Below are 25,296 nucleotides of genomic sequence, written 5' to 3'. Positions count from 1 at the left end.
GGTGAAAGAGGCCGTGTTCAATGAATGTATTAAATCCACACCACTATCCAATTCCACTGGTGTTTATGTGGATGGGTCTTGGTTTTATGAACAAAGGCTGCATCAGACTGGAGCTGCATCCTTGCTTCCCCTTGACAATGAGGACAATATTTTTACCTCATTCTGGGATGTGGGCGTCACTGGCTAAACCAGCATTTATTTCCCATCCCTGATTGGCCTTGAGAAGGCTGTGATGAGTTGCCTTCTTGAACAACAGCAGCCTATGTAATGTGGGTACACCCACAGTGCTGTTAGGTGGGGGGGGTGGGGGGAGTTCAGCATTTTGACCCAGCGACAGTGAAGGAATGGCGATATATTTCCAAGTCAGGTTGGTGAGTAGCTTGGAGGGGAACTTCTAGGTGGTGGTGTTCCCATGTGTCTAAGGCCCTTGTCCTTCCAGATGGTAGATGTTGCAGGTTTGGAAGGAGCTGTCAAAGGAGCCTTGGTGAGTTACTGTAGTGCATCTTATAAGATGATGTCACTGCGGGTCATTTGAGGAGGGTATGAATGTTTAAGGTAGTGGACGGGGCACCAATTAAGCTCGCTGCTCTGTGATGGATGTTGTTGAGCTTCTTGCGTGTTATTAAAATGCACTCATCCAGGAAAGTGGAGAATATTCCATCACACTCCTCACTTGTGCCTTGTAGATGATGGGGACGCTTTGGGGAGTGTCATGATGTGGCAGGAAATGCTTGCCAGGTGCACCAAATCCACAAGGGAAACTTGGCGACGCTATCACAATGGTTTTGCAATTTGTATATATTTCAAAGAGCTTCATGCACTGTTCAGAAGTAATGAGTCAACTAATACCTTTAGAGACTTAAGCTAAGTTGAAACATTTATTAACAAAAGAAAAGATTTCAAGCACATACATAAGATTACAGTTACTTAATACTATAACAAATCTCAAAATTCCTAATTAACCTGACTCCCAGGTACACACCCACTTTAAGGCAACAGTCCAAATAGATTTTAAATTTAAATAGCAAGCCAGCAAGTCTACCACAGCACATACTCGACTGAATTCCAAAGGCTTTTCTCCAAATTTAGATACTAGACACAGCAGAGTTCTGCAAAAATGGCCGGAGGCTTCTATAAGGCTGTTTCACATACTCCTCTTAGATCTTACATGGCCCCACAACAAAGCTTTTCATTCCTCTTTACATATATTTCTCGCTCTTTAATCTGTAAATTCCACTGTTCTATATGTCTTTGGAAATTTAGCTTTCCCATAATATAAAAATCTTTCATGTTGCCAATATGGTCAGTACCTTTTGGAAAAATAAACACACTGCTTGGCCTTGCTTATCTTGCTAGTTGTAAACATCCTATCATCCCTCTGAAACCAAACAACTCATTCATTTATCTAAAAATTCAAATTTCCTTCACATCTTATATGCTAAGCCCTTGTACATGTTTACTCATTAGCATTTATAATACCGTTTGTACACCTAACTTCTTTTGATAGCTTCAACCTAACAGTCTACATGACTCTAATTAAATCTCTCAAACAGAACCATGTACATTCACATCCATAAACCTACTTTACAATAAACCACAATAATATTATGAAAATTATTATAGTTTTGTGACAGGAGACACGAGGTGCGAAACACGCCACAGAATTCCCAGTGTCAACCTGTTCTTGTTGCCACACTATATATAAATATATATGGCCAGTCCAGCTCGGTTTCTGGTCAATGGTGACCCCCATGATGTTGATGTTGATCGTGGGGGTTTCAGTGATGGTAATGCCATTGAATGTCAAGGGGAGATGATCATTGCCTGGCACTAGTGTGAAGCAAAAGTAACTTGCCACCTGTCAGCCCAAGCCTGAAAATTGTCCGGGTCTTGCTGCATATGGACACGGACTGCTTCAGTATCCGAGGAGCCATGAGTGGTGCTAAACATTGTACAATCATCAGTGAACATCCTCACTTCTGACCCTATGATGAAGAGAAGGTCATTGATGAAGCAGCTGAAGATGGTTGGGCTGAGGACACTTCCCTGAGAAACTCCTGCAGCGATGACCTGGGGCTGAGATGATTGACCTCCAAAACCACAACCATCTTCCTTTGTAGAAGGGGAAAAACAGATCCCAATGAACATGATTCAGTCCTGGATGTGATTAAAAGCAAAATGAAATCACAGTAGTTACTCATGAACTCACTGGTGTGTCAGAAGGTGGGATGATTGAGTGAATCCCTTCCCAATCTCGGATCAGGCAAAAGGCCTCGCCCCAGTGTGAACTCTCTGGTGTCTCAGCAGGCTGGATGACAGCGTGAATCCCCTCCCACACTCGGAGCAGGTGAATGGTCTCTCCCCAGTGTGAACTCGCTGGTGTATAAGCAAGGTGGATGAGAGAGTGAATCTCCTCCCACAGTCAGAACAGGTAAATGGTCTCTCCCCACTGTGGACTTGCTGGTGTTTCAGCAGGTCGGATGACAGGGTGAATCCCCTACCACACTCGGAGCACGTGAACGGTCTCTCCCCAGTGTGAACTCGCTGGTGTGTCAGTAGGTGTGATGACTGAGTGAATCCCTTCCCACACTTGGAGCAGTGGAATGGTCTCTCCCCAGTGTGAATTCGCTGGTGTGTCACTAGGTGGCATGAGTGAGCAAATCGCCTCCCACATTCAGAGCAGGTGAATGGTCTCTCCCCAGTGTGAACTCACTGGTGTGCCAGTAGGTGGGATGACTGAGTGAATCCCTTCCCACACTCGGAGCAGGTGAATGGCCTCTCCCCAGTGTGAGTGCGCTGATGTGCCAGGAGGTGGGATGACGAAGTGAATCCCTTCCCACACTCGGAGCAGGTGAATGGTTTCTCCCCAGTGTGAACTCGCTGATGTGTCAGCAAGAGAGATGACGCAGTGAATCCCTTCCCACAGTCAGAGCAGGTGAACGGCCTCTCCCCTGTATGAAGTTTCTGGTGTGTCAGCAGGCTGGATGACCAAGTGAATCCCTTACCACACTCAAGGCAGGTGAACGGCCTCTCCCCTGTATGAACTTTCTGGTGTGTCAGCAGGTTGGATGCCTGAGTGAATCCCTTACCACACTCAGGGCAAGTGAATGGTCTCTCCCCAGTGTGTACTCGCTGGTGTATCTGCAGGTAGGATGACTGAGTGAATCCCTTTCCACAGTCTCCACATTTCCATGGCTTCTCCCTGTTGTGACTATGCTTGTGTCTCGACAGGCCAGATGAACGGCTGAAACCTCGTCCACACACAGAACACGTGTACGGTTTCTCCCCACTGTGAATGGTGCTTTTCCCTTCCATGTTCAAATTCCAATGATATTCAGGTGACAATAAATTGAGCAACTCTGTCAGATTCTGATGTGAGATTTGATTTGAGTTTCCTGACTGCTAATCCTCCACTTCTAATATCCTGTGAAATTGATTTAAAACAGATAAAAAGGGAATGAGACAGACCCCACAAAAACACAGAGACAGGTTGTATAATTGAGCTGAATGAATCTAGTAATTTGTGGGGCTGGCACAAGGAAAAAGTCACCACAAAAGCTGCTGGATTGTCATCAAAACCCAACTGATTCACTAATATCCTTCAGGGAAGGGAACTTGCCACCCATTCTGGGTCTGGGTGTACACAATATTCTGGAAACTAGGTGAGGAGAGAGGGAGATGTGGGAGAGGGGGTGAAGGACAGGGATTTTATATGTTTACAGCTTGACCAGAACTTTGACAGAATCTCCCAACCCCTCAAACTCAACCATCCAGAAGGACCAAGGTGGTAGGTGCACGTGAATATCATCACCTCTAAGTTCCCTTCCAAGTCACACACCATCCTTATTTGTCTGACATCCAGTACTGGATGAGCAACAATGTCTTTCATATAAATACTGCAAAAACTTTCCTTTCTTTCTTTCATTCATTCATGCAATGTAGCCGTCTCTGGCTTGGCCAACATTTATTGCCCATCCCTAATTGCATTTGAGAAGGTGGTGGTGAGCTGCCTTCTTGAACTGCTGCAGTCCCTGTGGTGTAGGTACACCCACAGTGCTGTTCAGGAGGGAGTTCCAGGAGTTTGACCCAGCGACAGTGAAGGAACAGCGATATATTTTCAAGTCAGGATGGTGAGTGGCTTGGAGAGGAACTTCCAGGTGGTGGTGTTCCCATCTATCTGTTGCCTTCTAGATTTGAAACATGCTGTCTAAAGAGCCTTAGTGAGTTCCAGCAGTGCATTTTGTAGATGGTACACACTGCTGCTACTCTGTGTCAGTGGTGGGAGGGAGTGAATGTTTGTGGATGTGGTGCCAATCAAGCAGCTGCTTTGTCCTGGATGGCGTCAAACCTCTTGAGTGTTGTTGGAGCTGCACTCATCCAGGCAAAGGGGGAGTATTCCATCACACTCCTGACTTGTGCCTTGTAGATGTTGGACTGGCTTTGGGGAGTCAGAAGGTGAGTTACTCGCTGGAGCATTCCTAGCCTCTGACCTGCTCGTGTAGCCGCAGTATTTATATGGCTGGTCCAGTTCAGTTTCTGGTCACTGGTGACCCCCAGGATGTTGATAGAGGGGGATTCAGCAATGGTAATGCTATTGAATGTCAAGGGGAGATGGTTAGATACTCTCTCGTAGAGATGGTCATTGTCTGACACTTGTGTGGCATGAATGTTACTTGCTACTTGTCAGCCCAAGCCTGGATATCGTCCAGGTCTTAGAAACATAGAAAAGTTACAGCACAGAAGGAGGCCATTTGGCCCATCCTGTCCATGCCAGCCCAAGGACACCCAGGTGTCCTTTCTAATCCCACCTTCCTGCACCTGGCCCATAGCCCTGCAGCTTACAGCACTGAAAAGTTGCAAATCCAGGTACTTTTTAAAAGAGTTTAGAGTTTCTGGCTCTACCACCAACTTGGGCAGCGAATTCCAGACACCCACTACCCTCTGCGTAAAAAAGTTCTTCCTCATGTCCCCCCTACACCTTCTGCCACTTATCTTGAATCTATGTCCCCTGGTTCTAGAATTCTCCACCAAGGGAAACAATTTTATCCTGTCCACTCAATCTATTCCCCTCATAATTTTGTACACCTCAATCAAGTCACCTCTCAGCCTTCCTTGTTCAGAGGAAAATAACCCCAACCTATCCAATCTCTCCTCGTAGCTACACTTTTCTAACCCTGGCAACATTCTTGTAAACCTCCTCTGCACTCTCTCCAGAGCTATTACGTCCTTCCTGTAATGTGGTGACCAGAACTGCACACAATACTCCAGTTGTGGCCTCACCAGTGTTTTATACAATTCCAACATTATATCCTTACTTTTATATTCTATACCTCTGCCAATGAAGGAGAGCATTCCATATGCCTTCTTTACAACCTTGTCCACTTGAACTGCTGCCTTCAGGTACCTGTGTACTTGTACGCCAAGATCTCTCACTTCATCTACACCTCTTAGTATATTCCCGTTTATTTTGTAATCCCTGTAACTGTTTGACCTCCCTAAATGTATGACCTCATACTTCTCTATGTTAAAATCCATCTGCCACTTTACCGCCCACTCCACCAACCCATCTATATCTTTTTGGAGATTTTGGCTATCCTCTACACTATCCACTACTCGGCCAATCTTTGTGTCATCTGCAAATTTCCCAATCGTATCCCCCACATGCACATCCAAATCGTTAATATATAACACAAACAGCAAGGGTCCCAACACCGAGCCCTGTGGAACACCACTTGAGACAACTTTCCATTCGCAAGGGCATCCATCAACCATTACCCTTTGTTTCCTGTTACAAAGCCAACCTTTTATCCAGTTCGCCACATTATCCTGAATCCCATGGGCTTTTACTTTCCTGACCAATCTGCCATGTGGGACCTCGTCAAATGCCTTGCTAAAATCCATGTACACAACATCCACTGCACTACCTTCATCAACCCTTCTTGTCACTTCTTCAAAGAATTCAATCAAATTTGAGAGGCAAGACCTTCCTTTAACAAATCCATGCTGACCATCCCTGACTAGTCTTGCTGCATTTGGACATGGACTGCTTCAGTAACTGAGGAATCGTGAATGGTGCTGAACATTGTGCAATCGTCAGCGAAAATCCCCACTTCTGACCTTATGATGGAAGGAAGGTCATTGATGAAGCAGCTGAAGATGGTTGGGTCTTGGACACTGCCCTGAGGAACTCCTGCAGTGATGTCCTGGAACTCAGATGATTGATCTCCAACAACTATAATCTTCTTTTGTGCTAGCTATGACTCCAACCAGTAGAGAGTTCCCCCCTGATTCCCATTGACTCCAGTTTTGCTAGGGCTCCTTGATGCCACACTCAGTCAAATGCTGCCTTGATGTCAAGGGCAGTCACTCTCACCCCACCTCTGGAGTTCAGTTCTTTTGTTCATGTTTGAACCAAAGCTTTAATGAGGTCAGGAGCTGAGTGGCCCTGGCGAAACACAGACTCAGTGTCATTGCTCTGCAAGTGCTGCTTGATAGCACTGTTGATGAACCCTTCCCTCACTTTACTGATTATCAAGATTAGACTGATGGGTCTGCAATTGGCCAGGTTGGACAAATCTAAGCAATTTTCCACATTGCCAGGTACATGCCAGTGTTGCAGCTGTATTGGAACAGCTTGGCCAGAGGCGTGGCAAGTTCTGGAGCACAAGTATTCAGTACGATTGCCGGAATATTGTCAGGGCCCATAGCCTTTACATTATCCACTGCCTTCAGCCATTTCTTGATATCATATGGAGTGAATCGAATTGGCTGAAGACTAGCATCTGTGAGGACGGGGACCTCTGGAGGAGGCAGAGCTGGATCACCCACTCAGCACTTCTGGCTAAAGATTGTTGCCCATCATTGAGGGTGGGGATATTTGTGGAGCATCCTCCTCTGGTGATGGTTAATTGTCTACCACCATTCACGACTGGATGTGGTAGGACTGAGAGCTTAGATATGATCCGTTGGTTGTGGAATGGCTTAGCTCTGTCTATCGCTTGCTGCTTATGCTATTTGGCACTCAAGTAGTCCTGTGTTGTAGCTTCATTTTTACGTTTACCTCATGTTGCCCTGGTATGCTACCTGCACTCTTGATTGAACCAGGCTTGGTGGTAGTGGTAGGGTAGGTGATATGTTGGGCCATGAGGTTACAGACTGTGGTTGAGTCCAATTCCGGTGGTTCTGTCTTGAGTTGCTAGTGTTGTGCCACACAACACGATGGAGGGTATCCTCAATGTGAAGGTGGGACTTCGTCTCCACGAGGGCTATGATTCCTTGAGTATGAGCATGTCAGGCTGTTGCTTAACTCATCTGTGAGACAGCTCTCCCAATTTTGGCAGCAGATGATCGTAAGGAGGACTTTGCAAGGTCGACAGGGCTGAGTTTGCTGTTGCTGCTTCTGGCCTAGGTCAATGCCAGGTGGTCCGTCTGTTTTCATTCCTCATCCAATTTCTGGCAGTTGTTTGATAGAGTCAACCACATTGCTGTGGGTCTGGAGTCACATGTAGGCCAGTCCAGGTAAGGACAGCAGATTTCCATCCCGAAAGGGCATTAGTGAGCCAGATGGGTTTTTACAACAATCGACAATGGTTTCATGGTTATCATTAGACTTTTAGTTCCACCATCTGCCGTGGTGGGATTCAAACCTGGGTCCCTAGGGCATTACCCTGATCTCTGGATTACTTGTCCAGTGACAATACCGCTATGCCACCGCCTCCCCTATCACTGAAACCATTGTCTTCAGTCCCTTCTCCACTCGATAGCCACTGACTCCATCCCTCTCCCCAGCAACTGTCTGAGGCTGAACCAGACTGTTCACAACATCGGTGTCATGTTTCACTCCAAACTGACCTTCCGACCACATATCCGCATCATGTGAACATGCAAAGTTGGAGCATAAGTAGGCCATTCGGCTCCTCGAGCCTGCTTCGCCATTCAATATAATCTTGACTGATCTACTTGTATTTCAAATTCCACAGTCCTATCTCTCCCCAATAATCCTTGATTCCCTTGCCTAACAAAAATCTATCTACAATAAAAGCAAAATGCTGCGAATGCTGGAAATCTAGAACAAAAACAAAATACCTGGAAAAACTCAGCAGGTCTGACAGCATCTGTGGAGAGGGATACAGTTGATGTTTCGAGTCCGTACGACCCTTCATCAGAACTAAGACATATAGAAATGAGATGAAATATAAGCTGGTAGAAGGGGGTGGGACAGGAGAGCTCGATCGGAGGCCAGTGATAGGTGGAGGCCAAGGAGAGACTGCCAAAGATGTCATAGACAAAAGGACAAAGGGGTGTTGACGGTGGTGATATTATCTAAAGAATGTGCTAATGGGGACATTAAGAGAAGCAAGCAGGACAAGCTAGTGGCAGATGGCCCTAGTGCGGGTGGGGTGGGGGGAAGGAATTGAAATGGGCTAAAAGGTGGAGATGAAACAATAGATTGAAATAAATCTAAAAATAGGAGGGAAAAGAAAAAAATATAGCTGTAAACTAATTATAAAGTATTGGAAAAGTGGGGATCGGAAAGGGGGTGGGGATGGAGGAGAAAGTTCATGATCTGAAGTTGTTGAACTCAATATTAAGTCCGGAAGACTGTAAAGTGCCTAGTTGGAAGATGAGGTGCTGTTCCTCCAGTTTGCGTTGAGCTTCACTGGAACATTGCAGCAGGCCAAGGACGGACATGTGGGTATGAGAGCAGGGTGGTGTGTTGAAATGGCAAGCGACAGGGAGGTCTGCGTCATGCTTGCAGACAGGCCAAAGGTCTATCTACCTCTGCCTTAGAAGTATTTAATGAAGCTGCTACCACCGACTTCTAAGGCAGAGAGTTCCAGAGTCGCACAACCCTCAGAGAAAAAAATTCTCTTCATCTTTGACGAAAAGGTCGACTCCTAATTTTCAAACAATGTCCCAAGTTCTGGATTCACCAACAAGAGGAAATATCTTTTGCACGTCCACCTTGTCAAGACCATTCAGGATCATATATACTTCAATCAAGTCACCCCTCATTCTTCTAATCTCCAGTGGAATCAAGCCCAGCCTGACCAACCTTTCCTCATAAGACAACGCACTCATTCCAGGTATCAATCTAGTAAACCTCCTTTGAACCGCCTCCAATGCATTTATATCCTTCCTTAAATAAGGAGACCAAAAACTGCGCACAGTATTTGAGATGTGGTCACACCAATGCCTTGCATAACATCCTTACTCTTATGTTCAACTCCTCTTGTAATAAAGAAAAACATTCCATTAGCCTTCTAAATTACTTGCTGTACTTGTATAATAACTTTTTGTGACTTATGCACTAGAACACCTAGATCCCTCAGCACCTCAGAATTCTGCAGTCATTCTCCATTTAAGTAATACTCTGCTTTTTTATTCTTCCTTCCAAAGTGAACTTCACATTTTCCCACATTATACTCCATTTGCCAGATCTTTGCCCGCCCACTCAACCTATCTATATGCGTCTGCAATCTTATCATGTCATTTTCACAACATGCTTTCCTACCTATCTTTGTGTCATCAGCAAATTTAGCTCCCATGACTTCGCTGCCCTCATCTAAGTTATTGATATAAATTGTAAAATGTTCATCACATTGTGACAATCAGAAAAACAAGGATGAGGTCGAGCGTGTTCATATGGCTGCCAGACCTGCTGAGTTTTTCCAGGTAATTCTGTTTTTGAATCAGAAAAACACCCATTTCTGCACACTCTCTGTTTTCTGCCATCCAGCCAATCTTCTTTCCATGCTAATATGTTGCCCACTACACCAGGAGCTTTTATTTTCCGCAATAACCTTTGATGTGGCACCTTATCAAATGCCTTCTGGAAATCCAAGTATAGTATGTCTACAGGCTCCCCTTTATCATCACCATGACCACCCATTTCCACCTCAGTGACATCGTCCAACTCCATCCTTGTCTCAGATCTTCTGCTGTTGAAACCCTCATCTATTCCTTTGTTACCTTTAGATTTAACTATCCTAACAAAATCCTGGCTGGAACAATATAAATACACATTGTTGTTGTTGACTTAGACACATGTCATTGTTCCTTCATCATCACTGAGTGAAAATCCTGCAACTCCTTATCTCACAACATTATGGGAGCACCTTCACCACTCGGACTGCAAAAATTCAAGATTAAACATCATCATCTCCACAGGTAACTGTGCTGTACAATTCTAGGACTCAACGATTCTTTACAGGCATTCCCTGTTCATCAGCATGTCCCCTTCCTTTTTAAGCACTCCATGCTCAGTCATCATTTCCTTCATTTGCAGACATTTCCTGACAATCACCATTTTTAGAGACGCTCCCTAACATTTATCACTTTCTCTCCATTTAGAGACTCTTCCTGAACGAGCTGACATTGCGCATGCGCTGAGGCCTCGCCGAACTCACCCCAAAGTCAGACCCGAGCGGGAGAAACCAAAAACCAGGGAGTCGGGGAGAATTTTCACGCTTTCTAGTCGCGTCTTACATGGAAAATGTTGCCGGTTTTATTTTGGGATCTGGATCCACACTCGGTCATTGTAAAAACCTCCATTTTAAACCCGCTCGCTCGAGCTCTCTTCCCGTCCGTCGCCATCGCCCGCGCATGCTCAGATCACATTGCCCGGGGTGTGATTGACGGCAACTTGGGACCAATAGGAAGACGGGGCGGGACTGGAGGATCCATCAGAAGTGGCTGGCCCTCCAACCAATCGGAGTGAATGAGGGGCGGGGCTGAGCCCGGATCTCCCTCATTGGCTGAAACTCGGCATCATTTTGAAAGCTGATTTGTCTCAAACTCCAGGAGAAAACTGGGTCTTTCTGTTTGTGGCTTTAAACAGATGAAACCCTGTGGACGTGGAGCAAACATTTCAACATTTGTTAGTGAAATGGATTCATTCAGGACAGAGAGCAGGGATTATTTCTGGAAACTACACAGTGTAGCGATTGTTTCTCTTTGAACTCATCCCTTGGAGAACAGTGTGAATTAGTGGAAGAATTCACAGGCTGCTTCACCCTCCTTCCGTGTCTGGAACCATTTAATTCCAGCCCATTTGTTGATCCGGCTTCAGCAGAGAGTTTAATGAGCTCCCACAACTCATAATGGGAGTGTTCAGCCAGACCCGCCGGACACACCTATCCTGATGTCAACCCAGAATGAGCTGGAGAGCCGTCTCCACTCGCTAGGACTGTCTGCAGAGGGGTTTCTGGCTCAGAGGCGGGAATGTTTCATTTTTATCAACAACCCTAAACCCCTCAAGTTCCATTGAACTGACAGGGCCTCTTCATTTCTAAATACACTTCATTGTTTAAATAAAGTCTTGATTTTATGTTTGCAGCTTAATGGTGACACTTACATCATCTAACCACCTACTTCCTTGTGAGAGTGCACAACTACAGTAAGCTGCAGAAGCCACACCCTTGTGTATCCTCTACCAAGCCTCTCCTCATTCCCTTAGAATCAAACTATTCCTAACTTTGTCCAGTATTTTCATTATCCTAAAATGAAAGGTCTCTGTTTATTATGCTTAGTTATTGTGAATCTAATAAAGCTGCTCCAATGGTCATTCTAATTCAGTTTGTATTATGTTTAATCTTGGGCTATCATGTCTGCTTCTGTTTCTGCCTCATCTTCATGTTCAGTCTGGGTTCACTGGAATGAGCTTTCTATGGTCAGAATTCAGTTAAACAACCTGTTCATCTGCATGTATTCTCTCAGTGCCCTGGTGCCTGTGTTAGTTATTCAGTCATTGTTTAATACTTCGTCAGCAGCCTCTCAATTCAAGGATGACATCTATTCAGCGTGGTGAATTTCTACCATTGGTCTTCTTTTGACTGAACAGACTGATTCTTGGCCTGCAGATCTTTTGGCTCATGGGGCAGGACATCCATGAAGTATTGGGATCTGGAGCGCAGCACTTGCTTCCATTTCTTTCCTTCTCTGCTGCTGCTCTGCCTCATCATTAACATGTTGTGACTCAAAGTGTGATGCAGCTTGATGGAAAAGTTGTCGCCATTCTGAACAATTGGGAGAAAGCTCCTCCAGGTCATTAAGGTCAATGCTGCTGCACTACAAGGTGAGCAGGCTGCAGAAAATTAGTTTGCATTTAATTAAATATTGAAGTTTCAGGGTTGATATGATGCCAATTTTTAAAATGATCAATGTGCTTGTGAGAGTAGATACAGGGAAACTATTTGCTCTGCTGGGGAATTGAGAACAAGGAGGCAGAATCAAAATAATAAAACCTGGAGTGAAATCAGGAACAACGTGTTCAGACAGAGGTGATGGAAATCAGGACCAACCTCCCCAAAAAGCTGTGGATGCTGGGGGGTCAAATGAATTTTTCAAGACATGAATCGGTCGAATTTTGTTAATTAAAGATAGCAAAGTAATTTGATCAAAGATGGGAAAAGGGAGTTGTGGTTGTCACATGGCTGTAAGACATAATATTTAACAACACAAGTGAATTATCGAACTTCTCTTCACATTTAAATGTAAATGTTTTGATAATATTTCTGCTCAATTTCAAACCGGGGCCCTTTTGCATGTTGGTGAACATGATAACCACTACAGCACAGAAACACTGCGCTGCCGAAACCCGATGGACCTGTCCACAGTGTTGACCTGTGTGGTCATGAAGCAGCACTTTGGGTCTTTGATTTGAAGAAAGAAATTCAGCTGCTATAATCAGTAATGCTGGAATCAGACTGATTTAGCAATGTCATCATAAAATTACATAGCACATTAGGAGACAATTTGGCCCATCGTGTTTATGTCAGTTTTTGCAATGAGCTTTCTGATCAGTCCCAATTTCCTTCTCTTTTTCAATTACCCTGATTTTTCTCCCTTTCAAGTCATTGTCCAATTCCCTTTTGAAAACTCGGTGTGAAGGGAAGCAATATTGAAAGAGGTGCAGGAGTTTCTGCAGTGTCCATGCGCACTGTGTGATCATTAACAAAGTCTCCCTGACTCAATGACATGAAGAGTTGGACTCGAGATTCTTCTATAGTTTTTGAACAAAAAAAAAGTATTTATGCAGCTGATTTCATACCGAACTTTCCAAAGAAGTTTAATCAGACAAAGCATGTCCTCATTTTTCTCAGTCACTATATACAATCCAATTCCCCTTTTTGTATAACCTTGAACAGATGCCATTATAGGAAAGGGGTAGTGTGGCCGAGCGGTCTAAGGCTCCAGTCTCTATGGAGACATGGGTTTGAATCCCACCGCTGCAGGAGTTTCGGACGGTTCATCTTTTCAGTCAGTTTAGCCAAATTCTTCCATGTGTGTCCAGGGCGTGTGCAGTGCTCCATTCTGGTGGAAAGATCGAGGAGAGGCAGCAGAAATTGCAGGACAGCCAGAAATAGGTGGGGCTGCATTTCTTCATTCGCTGCTGTAACCATTGTATGCTCTTAGGTACAGAACATTAAAAGGTACATGACGCGTGTGTACAGAGCTGAGCGGTTAAGGTAATTGGGTTTGAAATTCTTTAGAGTTTTCTGATACAAGTTCACATCCTGCCAGACTACATTTCTCACTGCTCCTGATTTAAGAATGATTTATCGAATTAATTATCTATTAAATGGACGAAAAGGTTTTCCAAATGCTCCTGTGTATTTTTCATTTCCCTTCATCTGCAAGCATTCACCAAAGTTGCAGGTGGAAATGGAACAAAAATGGAGCCAATTTGGTGACATCCATACTTTCTGGATGTTTGTCTTCCCTGGCACCTCTGTCACTCTTGGTGTCTATGTCTGTGTGTGTTTCTCACCTTGTGTCAATGTGGTTCAGTTCCCTGAGCGGGGAAACGCATTTTTACCATCGCAACTTTGACTCACTTTCGTTATGTATCTTCATGGAAATGGCACAGAGAATAACAGTCAGTTTAAAAGTTGCAAGAGGAGATTGATCTTTCTGTATTCTTTCAGCAGTTGGCTCTGTAGCAGAGTGATTAGCGCACTGGCCTTGTAAACCGGGGATCATGAGTTTAATCCTTGCTGGACCTCCAGTTGAATTTAGCTTCTGCTGATGTTAGCTGTGGGGAAGAAAACAGATTGGCTTTAAAGAGATTTGGGCAACAAAGATAGCAGATAAAGCATAATTTCATAATAGGTGAAGGTGTTTGATTAAAAAATTGGTAAAATTATTAGTTATGTGACGAACTGAAAAAAGCAGGGAGGTTATGCTTCAGTTGTACTGCACACTGGTGAGACCACATGTGCAGTAGTGGTCTCCTTCTTTAAGGAAAGATGCAAAGTTAGAGTAGTAAAGTTAGTAGTTCAGAGAAGGTTTACGAGACTAATATCAGGAATGGGTGGGTTGCCCAAGCAGATTCTCTCTATTCCTACATATATTACCGACATAGTTATGCATTGTAAGTGGGACAGATTAGGCTTGTATCCACTGGAGTTTCGAACAGTAAGAGGTGACTTGATCAAAACCTTTAAGATCCTGAGGGGTCTTGAAAAGGTGGGTGTGGAGAGGAAGTTTCCTCTTGTGGGATAATCTAGAACTGGGGGGTCACTGTTTAAAAATAAGGGGTCGCTCATTTAAGACAAGAATGAGGAGGATTTTTTCTCTCTCAGAGAGCCAGGAGTGTTTGTAACTTCTTTCCTCCAAAGGCATTGGAAGCAGAGTCCTTGAATATTTTAAAGGCAGAGCTAGATTTTTGGTTAACAAGGGGGTGAAAGGTTATTGGGTGTAGGAAGGAGGTTACCATCAGATCAGCCATGGTCTTATTGAATGGTGGAACAGGCTTGATGGGTCGAGTGGCCTACTTCTGTTCCTAGTTCGTATTTTTACATGTTCTTTGAGTCCAGGCTGTTTACTAACTCAGTGCTCGTATGTCACAAAGTCGAGAATGTTTGAAATTTTCACTGAGCAACATGTCAACAAACAGTGGATTCACTCAGTGCGATGGTGCGTACCAGTTCTATATGTGCAATCACAGAATAAATTTCTATTTGTTGCTTTCAACCCAATATTTCTAAAGGTTTGGATGTGAGGCACATGTTTGATCTAACTTATCTCATTTTCTTTGAAATAAATATTCGTAAAACTATTTGCCTGGGAACTTACTGGATAACAGCAGGGCTGGCAAAGTCTGGACATTTCCTCGTAGCCAAAGGACTCAAAGCAGAACTGTGTCGGTAATATAAGTAGAAGCAGGAATAGAGAGAACCTACTTGGCCCTAGATAGTGTCAAACCACCAATGTTTGGGTTAACAGCTGAATTCGCTAAACAAGATGTTACACAAACACCCTGTGACCTGATGGTTAGGATTCGGTGCTCTCATCACCCAGATCTGATTCCCGGTCTTGCTGTTGTGCAAAATATCACAACCAGAAACTAATTACTGATTCAAAAAAAATCTATCATCCCCAACACCTCATCCCCTTCCCACGGCACCTTCCCATACAATCGCAGGAGATGTAACACCTGCTCCTTTACCTCCTCCTTCCTCACTGTTCAAGGGCCCAAACACTCCTTCCAGGTGAAGCAGAGATTTATTTGCATTTCTTTCAATTCTGTGTACTGTATTCGCTGCTCCCAATGTGGTCTCCTCTACGTTGAGGAGACTAAACGCAGACTGGCTGCCTGCTTTGGGGAACACCTTCACACAGTCCACAAGCATGACCCAGACCGGCCTGTCATTTGACATTTCAATTCACCATCTCGCTTTCATGTTCACATTTCTGTCTTCTGCCCTCTACAATGTTCCAGTGAAGCCCAGTGCAAGCTGGAGTAACAGCACCTGATCATCTGATTAGGCATTTTACAGCCTTGTGGGCTCAGCATTAAGTTCAACAAATTCACACCATGAACTCTGTCCTCCATGTTGTATTTTTCCACCCACCACCATCCCCCCGCCCAAGAGTCAGTCTGTATCTTGTTCTCAGACAGAGCTGTCCCTTTGGGCGGGATTTTCCGGCCCCGCTCGCCGCCAGGATCATCAGGTCCCGCCATGACGGGGCCGCAAATTCCCGAGCTTTTAGTGCAATTAGCACATTCAGCTACTTTGCTTTCAGACAGTGCTGACATTTATTCTGCGATCAACACCTGCTTTAGTCATGAATACTATCATTATCATTCCCTTTGTCTTGTGTTCCATGACATCTTCGTCATTTATTCTCTCCTGGCCTCCAACATATGCCTGACCTTTCATTTTGCTCCACCTGCTCCCTCCCTCACCCCTGCAACAGCATTAAAACCATCACATTCCTAGTTCTAAGAAGAGTCACATGGACTCGAAACTTTAACCACGTCCCTGTCTCCACAGGTGCTGCCAAACCTTCTGAGTTTTTCCAGCATTTTCTGTTTCTTTTGTCAGATTTCCAGCATCTGCAGCATTTTGCTTCTATTACAGATTTAAAAAAGAATCATTTTCGACACAAACATTAACTCTGTTTCTGTCTCCACAGATGCGAACAGACCTGTCGATAACTTTAGTGCCCTCTGTTTTTATTAGAGCACGAATTACTGGCTTTATCATAACATAAAATACATAGCAAGTTGGCGAAATCAGTGAAATGATGGGCAGAGTTAAAATTCCACGTGGATGATATTAGATAGAACTGGAAATGTCTGAGATGGAGAGTGGGAGTTAAAAGGTGTAACATGAAAGTGGAAGAATTTGATGTCAGTCAAATACTTTTCATGGTGAAAGTCTGCCATGCATTACCTTGTAAGTTTCACAGGAGATGCAATGATTAGGTTGGTGGGTTTTGGATGTGGAAATTTGCATTTCTACAGCTTCTGGTACTATTTCGCCACACTGTCGATTTCATATTCCAGCCAATAGCAAAGGTTATTTTAATTGTCTGAAGAAGTAATTTGTGTTCTATTTGAACATGTCATTTTGTAGGAGGTCTCTGTTGAAAGTGGTCTGGAATGAAAAAACAATGGCAGAAGTAACCTCGATAAATTCTATTTCAGGGCATTTTCCATGATGGTCTAGTGGATAGGGTTCTCCACTCTCAGCACCATAACCTAGGCTCGATTGCCAGTCAGGGAATAAAGATTTATTGCTCCTAAAAAGATATGCTTTAATTCCTGATTGAAAACAAAAAACACAACAGCTTTTTCAGAATCAGTGGAGTGAGTTGAAGTTTCGCATCAGAAATGGAAATGTCACACCTGCTTCAGGTCAAGAACAAATACAGATGCTGAGCTGGGAAGTGAAAGAAATAAAAAGGAGGGCTGCGATAGGTTGCAAAGCATTGGCTGTGGAGATGTTGGTGCAAGGCAGAATATGAGTGGGAATGGGGCAGATTTTACTGAAGCGTTGTGTGTAGTTCTGAGAATGGCACCTTAAAAAGGATCAATATTGATCATGGAAACAGCGCTGTGCCGATCCACCAGGACATCAGTTCTGGGATGTAAGTGGACATTTTACCCTCCATAAGATTGAGGTCATTCAAAACTGCTGCCCGTATCTAAATTCGCAGCAAGTCCCATTTCCCTATCATCTCTGTGCTTGCTAACATACATTGGCTCCTGGTCAAGCACTATCTTTAGTTAAAATTCTCCTCCTTGTTTTCAAATGCCTCCATAAACTTGCTCATCCCTATCTCTAATCGCCCAGAATCTCAAAACCCTCTGGGATATCTGCGCTGCACTAATTCTGGCCTCATTCCTCATCACAATTGCACCACTATTAGTGACTGTGGTTTCAGTTGCGCAAGCTCCAAGCTCTGGAATTCCCTCCAATCATCTCTCCGCCTCTCTACCTCACTCTCTACCTCATTCTTCTCCTTTTAGACACTCCTGAGAAACTTACCTCTTTGGTCAAGCTTTTGGTCATCTGATCCAATATCTTCTAATGTGGGCCAGTGTCATGCTTTGTTATATAATGCTCCTGTGGGACGTTTCGCTGTGTTAAAGGTGCTATATAAATAAAAGTTGTTGCAGCTGTATTGGTTAAGGAGAGCATTGCAGTGCTGGAGAAAGAGGATGCCCCAGAGGGTTCAAGGGCAGAATCAATTTGGCTAGAGCTAAGGAACAAAAAGGGTGCAATTACATTGCTCGGTGTAGTCTATAGACCACCAACTAGTGGGATGAATGTAGAGGAACAGATCTGCAGGAAAATTACAGATAGGTGCAAAAATCATAGAGTAATTATAATGAGGACTTTAATTACCTCAATATTGACTGGGATAGTGGTAGTGTAAACAGCGGAGAGGGGAAAGAGTTCCTAGTGTGTTTTCAGGAGAACTTTCTACAGCAGTATGTGTCCAATCCAACAAGAAAGGAGGCACTTCCAGACCTCGTTCTTGGAAATGAGGTGGGCGAAGTAGATCAGGTGTCAGTGGGGGAACATTTAGGAGACAGGGATCATTGTATCATAAGGTTCAGGATGACTGTAGAAAAGGACAATGGGCACCAAAGCAAAATACTGTGGGTGCTGGAAATCCGAAATAAAAACATGAAATGCTGGAAAACCTCAGCAGGTCTGACAGCAACTGTGGAGAGGGAAACAGAGTTAACATTTCGAGTCCATATGGTTCTTTTTCAGAGCTAAGGAGAAGTAGAAATTTGATGAAATTTATACTGTTCAAGGGGGTGGAGAACGTGAAGCTGGATAGAAGGTCAGCGATAGGTGGGGGCTAAGGAGAGATTGACAAAGATATAATGGACAATAGTCAATCCAGAGTAAGGATAATTAACTGGGGAGAGCCGACTTCAATGGGACAAGAAGGGAGCTGGACTGGATATACAGGGACCAAAGGTTGGCAGGAAAAACTGCAACAGAGCAATGGGCTACCTCCAAAGAAGAATTGGTTCGGGCAGTCAAGCTATATCCCCTCAAAAGGGAAAGGTAGGGCAAACAAATACAGAGCTCCCTGGACGAAAAATGAGATCGAAATTAAGATTAAAAAGGAAAAAGTGTGATTATCACAGGTGTCAGGTGGAAAATACAACTGAGAACCAGACAGAATACATAAGGTTCAGAGGAGGTGAAGAAGCAAATAAGAGAAGCGAAGAGGGATTATGAGACAAGACTCTCAGTCAGGGAATGAAGCTTACAGCAAAATTCAGTTAATGCTGGGAATCTGAATTAAAACAGAAAATTCTGCAAATACTCAGCAGGCCCAGCATATATGGAGAGAGAAATTGAGTTATATTATGGTCCCAGCTGATGTTACTACTGGACAAGTCATATATTAGGGTGGAACACGTCTTGATAGATCCTAACTTTTATTTTTTGTTTAGAAACGAGGAGGGCAGCGATTGAACTGAGTCACAGGAGTCAGCTGATGAACTTTGAATAAAAGAATAAAGCATTTATTAAACAAGAAAAGATTAACAATATTAAAATACTCCTTCACCCACAACTATATATTTACAGATATATACAGATTTGTAAGGATGACACAAGTAACAAAAGCTATCTTATACTGTAATGTTCACAGTTAGTACACATTCCATGTAAACCAATAGGCAACTTGTGGTCAGACACACCACACTCTGAAACCAAGTGACAGATGCCACCCCAAACAGATGCAATGGATCTTTCATCAAATCCCCCTTCCCCAGACACTTATCACACCATGAGCCAACCGGTCTCAATGAACCCAATCTTTGACATGAGGGTTTACAATCTCCACTCTCAAGAAACCTGCATGGAATCTTCTCCCAAATGACACGTTTTCTCAGATGCCATCCACAAGGGTCCACCTCCAGGGTTTCAAACTCTCCATCTGATGTCCCTATCCCCTGGATCGCCACGTGCATTCAAGCCTTCTTCCACACACTCTCTCTCTGGTTCAGCAATGCCAACAGAACACCACTGCTTCACATGCCATGGTGAAGAGTTACAGACATTCAACTGTCTACTTGGATCGTCTGTCTTCTTGCAAGCCTATTTTGCTTTAAGTCTGCTTCCTGCAGCTTTCTCCCCTTTTAGCTTGGAGTCTTCCTTCCTGCTCCTTGCTTTCACTTGCACTGAACAGGATCTTTTCCAGATTCATGTCCTTGTCCTTAGACTTAACTATCCTCTTGGGACCTTTCCTGTTCCACTCCCTGGTTTTTGGGGCTTTCTTCTTTAGTTTTTGGAACCTGCTCTTGAGTTTTCCACCTCCTGTGTCCAGCTTCTCCCGTCACCTGACTCAAACTGAACTCAAACTGCTTTCAATTTCTCCGTGTCTCTCTGTCTGAGCCCCCTGTTGCTAGACAACAGCACAGTTTTTTCTACCTTGTGTTTGTTTAACTCCCCTTCAAGAGTCGTAAAACCTAATTAAAATGCAGGCATCTTTTAAAGTGAAACTGAAACTCAAGCTCCACCCTTTCTTAACACACAAATACAGAAATAGAAATCAAACTTAAACTTAAAGATAAAACTAATAAAACACCTGCAAATACAAATACAACTTACTTAAACTATCTACAGTTCATAACACTTTATCCTTTGAAAGAAAGAAAGTTTCACAACAGTGAATGTGTTTTTACAATGGCCTTACATCCGTCAAACACAAACTTAACATCATAAACCTCTAACAATAGCTTATTACATACTATATTAATAAATCTACCATCTATTTGCACAACTACACGTGTTATGTTGTACAATTACAAAAATTTAAGCAAAACAAAGTCTATAAATGTAACAAAACTGGCAGAATTTGTCCACCATAACATTATCATAACTCAACCCCTGTGGTTCTTTTTTCTCTTATTCCCAGTCTTTAACTCAGCAAAAAATGTTTAATTTAAGGCCACAGCCAAATCGTCCTTTTCCTCAGCTGTAGGTGCAATTCCATCCTCAAGCTCATTTTCCGAACTCACATGTGATAAATTCTCATTTCGATTTAGCAAAGTCAAAATGCCAGTTTTGCACATTAACATCTCATTTCTTCTTTGATCAAAACCTCTTTTTATCATTTCATGGATGGTGTTGAGATGCCTTTTATGTTTACACAAGCGGGTTTCCTACTCCTGCTTGGTTTAATCTTTAATTTTTTAATGATCTTGTTTCTCCCAATCCCATTTTAAACAGGTCTTCTCCACTTCTCTTTCAGCAGCATCAATTGTTTTCTCCCTTTGGAATTTCATTGTTTGTTCTAACTCTTCAACTCTTTTGCACAATCCATGAACCATATCATGCCAGTGCTCACTCAGCAGGCTTTGAATGGTCATTTGAAAACTGTTGAATTGCCTGAATTCCAACTTCTGTATCTTGTATATTAGCACTGACAAGCACCTGTAAATCAGTGTCTCTAGTGAATGAACTGAAAGGGTAATTTTGCATTTTCAGGCCTTTTTGTTGATGCTTCTTAGTTTCCAATTCTGTAGGCACTTCAGTTTTTTCTGCACAGCCCATTACTGAAGTTGATACACCAGTAATGTTACTTGGATCAGTTTTTTTGCTCAATTGGACCACAATTCAGCAATAAATGTTTACTCACAGAACAACTTCAGAACGGTGACACTCCATACCACACACTTTCTCCTTCATTTCCTCCAGTTTGCATTGAAGTTCGAGAACCTCATTATTCTTTTCCTGATGAAGCTCTAACCGTTCGTTAGTTTTGGCTTTAAATTCTGCATTCAACCAATTATTCTGTTTTACCAACAATTCCTTTTCTTGTTGAAGGCATTTTCCACGATACTTCATAACAACTTCTGATGCGTGAAGCTCATCAAGTTTTAACTGAAGATTGAACTTTGTTAAATTTGCTTCTACAAATAAATCATTTAGGTATTTCAAGTCCTCCGTCAAATGCCCTACTCTCCATGGCTGATTCTCAATTGTTCTCACTAATTCTCATTTTTCATTAGCCAACTCCTCTCTTGTACGTGAAAGTTGGTTTCCTGCATTAATAAGGTTTTCCTTCAATGTTTGCTTCATTTCTGGCCACAGTAATTTTCTGAAATTTGTTAAGATCAGCATGATCAACTACCTGCTGCCTGCTGCAGTACAGTTATCACCACATCACTGTCTCCACTAGCCAAATCATTACCCAGAACAAAACCTACCCCCTCAATAGATGATTTAGGAATAATTCCCACCGTAACAATTCCATTTACAAAGTGACTTTACAAGTTGACTTTACACAAAGAAACAGGTTAATAAATTCCATTAATACCTCGTATTGATACTTCTTCCTTCATAAAACTGCCTGGAACACAAATTGTATCATCAGCCACCATCAATGGCTGATCTGCTCCAGTGTCTCTAAAATTTTTGACTATTTACTTATTTTGCTGGAGGAGTAATGGAACACTTCTCCCTTCCAGACTAAACATCCAGAACCTCTAATAGCCTGCCTTCCTTCAGCAGTAATCAAAGAAGAATTCTCTGGACTACTCTGAACCATACCCCCCTTTCCTGTGGGTTCTAAGGGCACACGTTTCACCTGGACTACTGCTACAGTTTTAACAACCATTTCCTTTTCTGATGCAACCTTTCCTGAGGATTCCTTGGACCTTTCTTTGTATCTTGTCCCAAATGATGCTTTCGCTCAGACACCTTCCACAAAGGTCCACCTCCAGGGTTTCAAACTCTCCATCTGATGTTCCTCTCCCCAGATCACCACGTGCATTCAAGCTTCCTTCCACGCATTCTCTCTCTAACTCAGCTGTGCCAACACAACACCGCTGCTCATGTGCCCAGAGTAAAGAGTTACAGGCCAGCTGTCTCCTTGGATCTTCTTACTTCTCGCAAGCCTATTTTGCTTTAAGCCTGCTTCCTTCAGCTTTCTCCCTTTTAAGCTCGGAGCCCTCCTCTCTACCCCTTGCTTCCACTTCCAGGTTCCTATCCTTGTTCTTGACTTAACTGCCCTCTGGTACCTTTCCAGTTCCACTGCTTGGTTTTGCTGATTTTCTTCTTCAGTTTTTGGAACTTGCTCCTGCAGTTCCCACTCCTGTGTCCAGCTGCTCCTGGCACCTGGCTTCAACTGAATTCAAACTGCTTTCGGTCTCTCTGTGTCTCTCTATGTGGGCCTCCTTTTGGCAGACAACAGCAGATTTTTTCTACCTTGTGTTTGGCTCCCCTTCAAGAGCTATGAAACCTAATTGAAATGCAGGCATCTTTTAAAGTGAAACTGAAACTCTAGCTCCCCCTTTCTTAACACACAAATACAGAAATACAAAACAAATTTAAACATAAAGCTAAAACTCATTCCTAACATCCACAAATACAAATATATCTTACTTAAACTACCTCTACTTCCTAACAGTTGCAGCAGCAAGTAAATGAGGTGGGGTGAAGACAGGTAGCATTATGGAGATTGAACTATCTGGTATTAGTGATGGTGTGGATATGTGGTCAGAAGCTCATCTTGGGGTCAAATCTGAACCAAGATTGTGAACAGTGTGGTTCAACCTCAGACAGTTCCCAGGGAGCGGGATGGACTCAGTAATTAAGGAACAGTATTTATAGTGGTGACCGAATGGTTTTGGTCTTCCCAATTTTTAACCGAAGGAAATTTCTGCTCATCCAGTACTGGGTGTCGGATAAGCAGATTGATAATTTAGCTACAGTAGCGGAATGGAGAGGGATGGTGCTGAGGTAGAGCTGGGCATTGTCAGTGTACATGTGAAAACTAACACGGTGCTTTTGGATGGTGTCACCTAGTGGCAGCTTGTAGATAAGAAATAGGAGGGACCAAGGATAGATCCTTGAGGGACACCAAGAGCAGGAACTTTGGAGAGGAAAGGACGGTTGAGATTGAGTGGTAGTTTGCAAAGATGATGGGGGTCAAAGGTTGATTTTTAGGATGGGCGATGTCAGTGGATTTAAAGGTGAGAGAAACAGTACCAAAAGAGAGAGAGAACTGCTAACAGTATCAGCTAATGTGGGGAAGATGAATAATCAGCAGCTTAGTGAGAATAGGGCCAAAGAAGTAAAAGGTCAGGGACAAGATGAGCTCTGAGAGGCCATAACAGGAGACAGGAGCAAAACTGGAAAAAGATGTGAGTTCAGGGCTCAGATATGAGGGAATTTTAGAGACAGTTTGTCCCGGTGGGCTAGTGGATGGGAGGGAAGCAGCAGAGGCAGCTGATTGGATTGTCTCAATCTTAGTGACAAAGAAGCTCCATGAGCTCCTCACGTTTGTTGTTGAAGATGAAGATAGAGGAGATGGGGAGAGGGAGAGCCCTTCAAAAGTAACTTACGTTTGAGATATTAAGAAGACTTAGCACACTGTATTTAACACAAAGATGATTTATTTTACTTTTATCTTCAATATCAGCAGACACAGACCACAATGAACATGGTTCAGTCCTGAATGTGATTAGCAGCAAAATCCAATCACTTGTGAACTCGCTGGTGTTTCAGAAGGTGGGACATCTGAGTGAATCCCTTCCCACACTTGGAGCAAATGAATGGTTTCTCCCCAGTGTGAAGTCGCTGGTGCGTCAACAGGTGGGATGACTGAGTGAATTCCTTCCCACACTCAAAGCAAGTGAATGGCCTCTCCCCAGTGTGAACTCGCTGGTGCGTCAGCAGGTTGGATGACTGAGTGAATCCCTTCCCACACTCGAAGCAGGTGAACGGACTCTCCCTAGTGTGAACTCGCTGGTGTCTCAGCAGTGTGGATGACTGACTGAATCCCTTCCCACATTCAGAGCAGGTGAACGGTCTTTCCCCTGTATGAGTGCGCTGGTGTACACTGAGTTGAGATGATTGCCTGAACCTAGTTTCACAATGAAAGCACCTGAACGGTCTCTCATCAGTATGAACACGTTGATGGAACATCAGCTCCTGAGAGCTTTTATAGCACTTCCCACAGTCTAAGCATTTAAAAGGTCTCTTGTCGGTGTGAACTCTTTAATGTGCCATCAGGCTGGATGAATTAATGAATCCCTTTCCACACTCAAGGCAGGTGAACGGCCTCTCCCCAGTGTGAACTCGCTGGTGTGTCAGCAGGTGGGATGAACAAGTGAATCCCTTTCCACACTCGGAGCAGATAAATGGCTTCTCCCCAGTGTGAGTTCGCTGGTGTGCACTGAGGTCAAATAAATGCCTGAAACCAGTCCCACAGTGAGAGCACCTGAATAGTCTCCCATCAGTGAGAACTCTTTGGTATGTCAACAGGTTACATGAATGAGTGTCTCCTTTCCCGCATTCGGAGCAGATGAATGGCCTCTCCCCGGTGTGACTGTGCAGACGAGTTTTCAGTTCAGATGGGTGATTGAATCCCTTCCCACAGTCCCCACATTTCCACTCTTTCTCCCCATTCTGGCTGCATTTATGTCTCGACAGGTCAGATGATCTGCTGAAGCCTCGTCCACACACAGAGCACGTGTACTGTTTCTCTCTGCTGCAAACTGAGCTTTTTCCTTCCATGTTCAAA

The 25,296-nt window shown here is 43.6% G+C and overlaps 1 pseudogene; it reads right to left on the bottom strand.

Annotated features, from left to right (window-relative positions):
- Positions 1-1,636: 1,636 nt before the first annotated feature.
- On the bottom strand, positions 1,637-25,296 carry LOC144676375 (uncharacterized; annotated as a pseudogene).

The sequence above is a fragment of the Cetorhinus maximus genome, unplaced genomic scaffold (genome assembly GCF_964194155.1).
Source record: "Cetorhinus maximus unplaced genomic scaffold, sCetMax3.hap1.1 HAP1_SCAFFOLD_1551, whole genome shotgun sequence".
NCBI lineage: Eukaryota > Metazoa > Chordata > Chondrichthyes > Lamniformes > Cetorhinidae > Cetorhinus > Cetorhinus maximus.
Note: the sequence above shows the minus strand (reverse complement) of the source record. Positions and strands in the feature narration are given on the sequence as shown.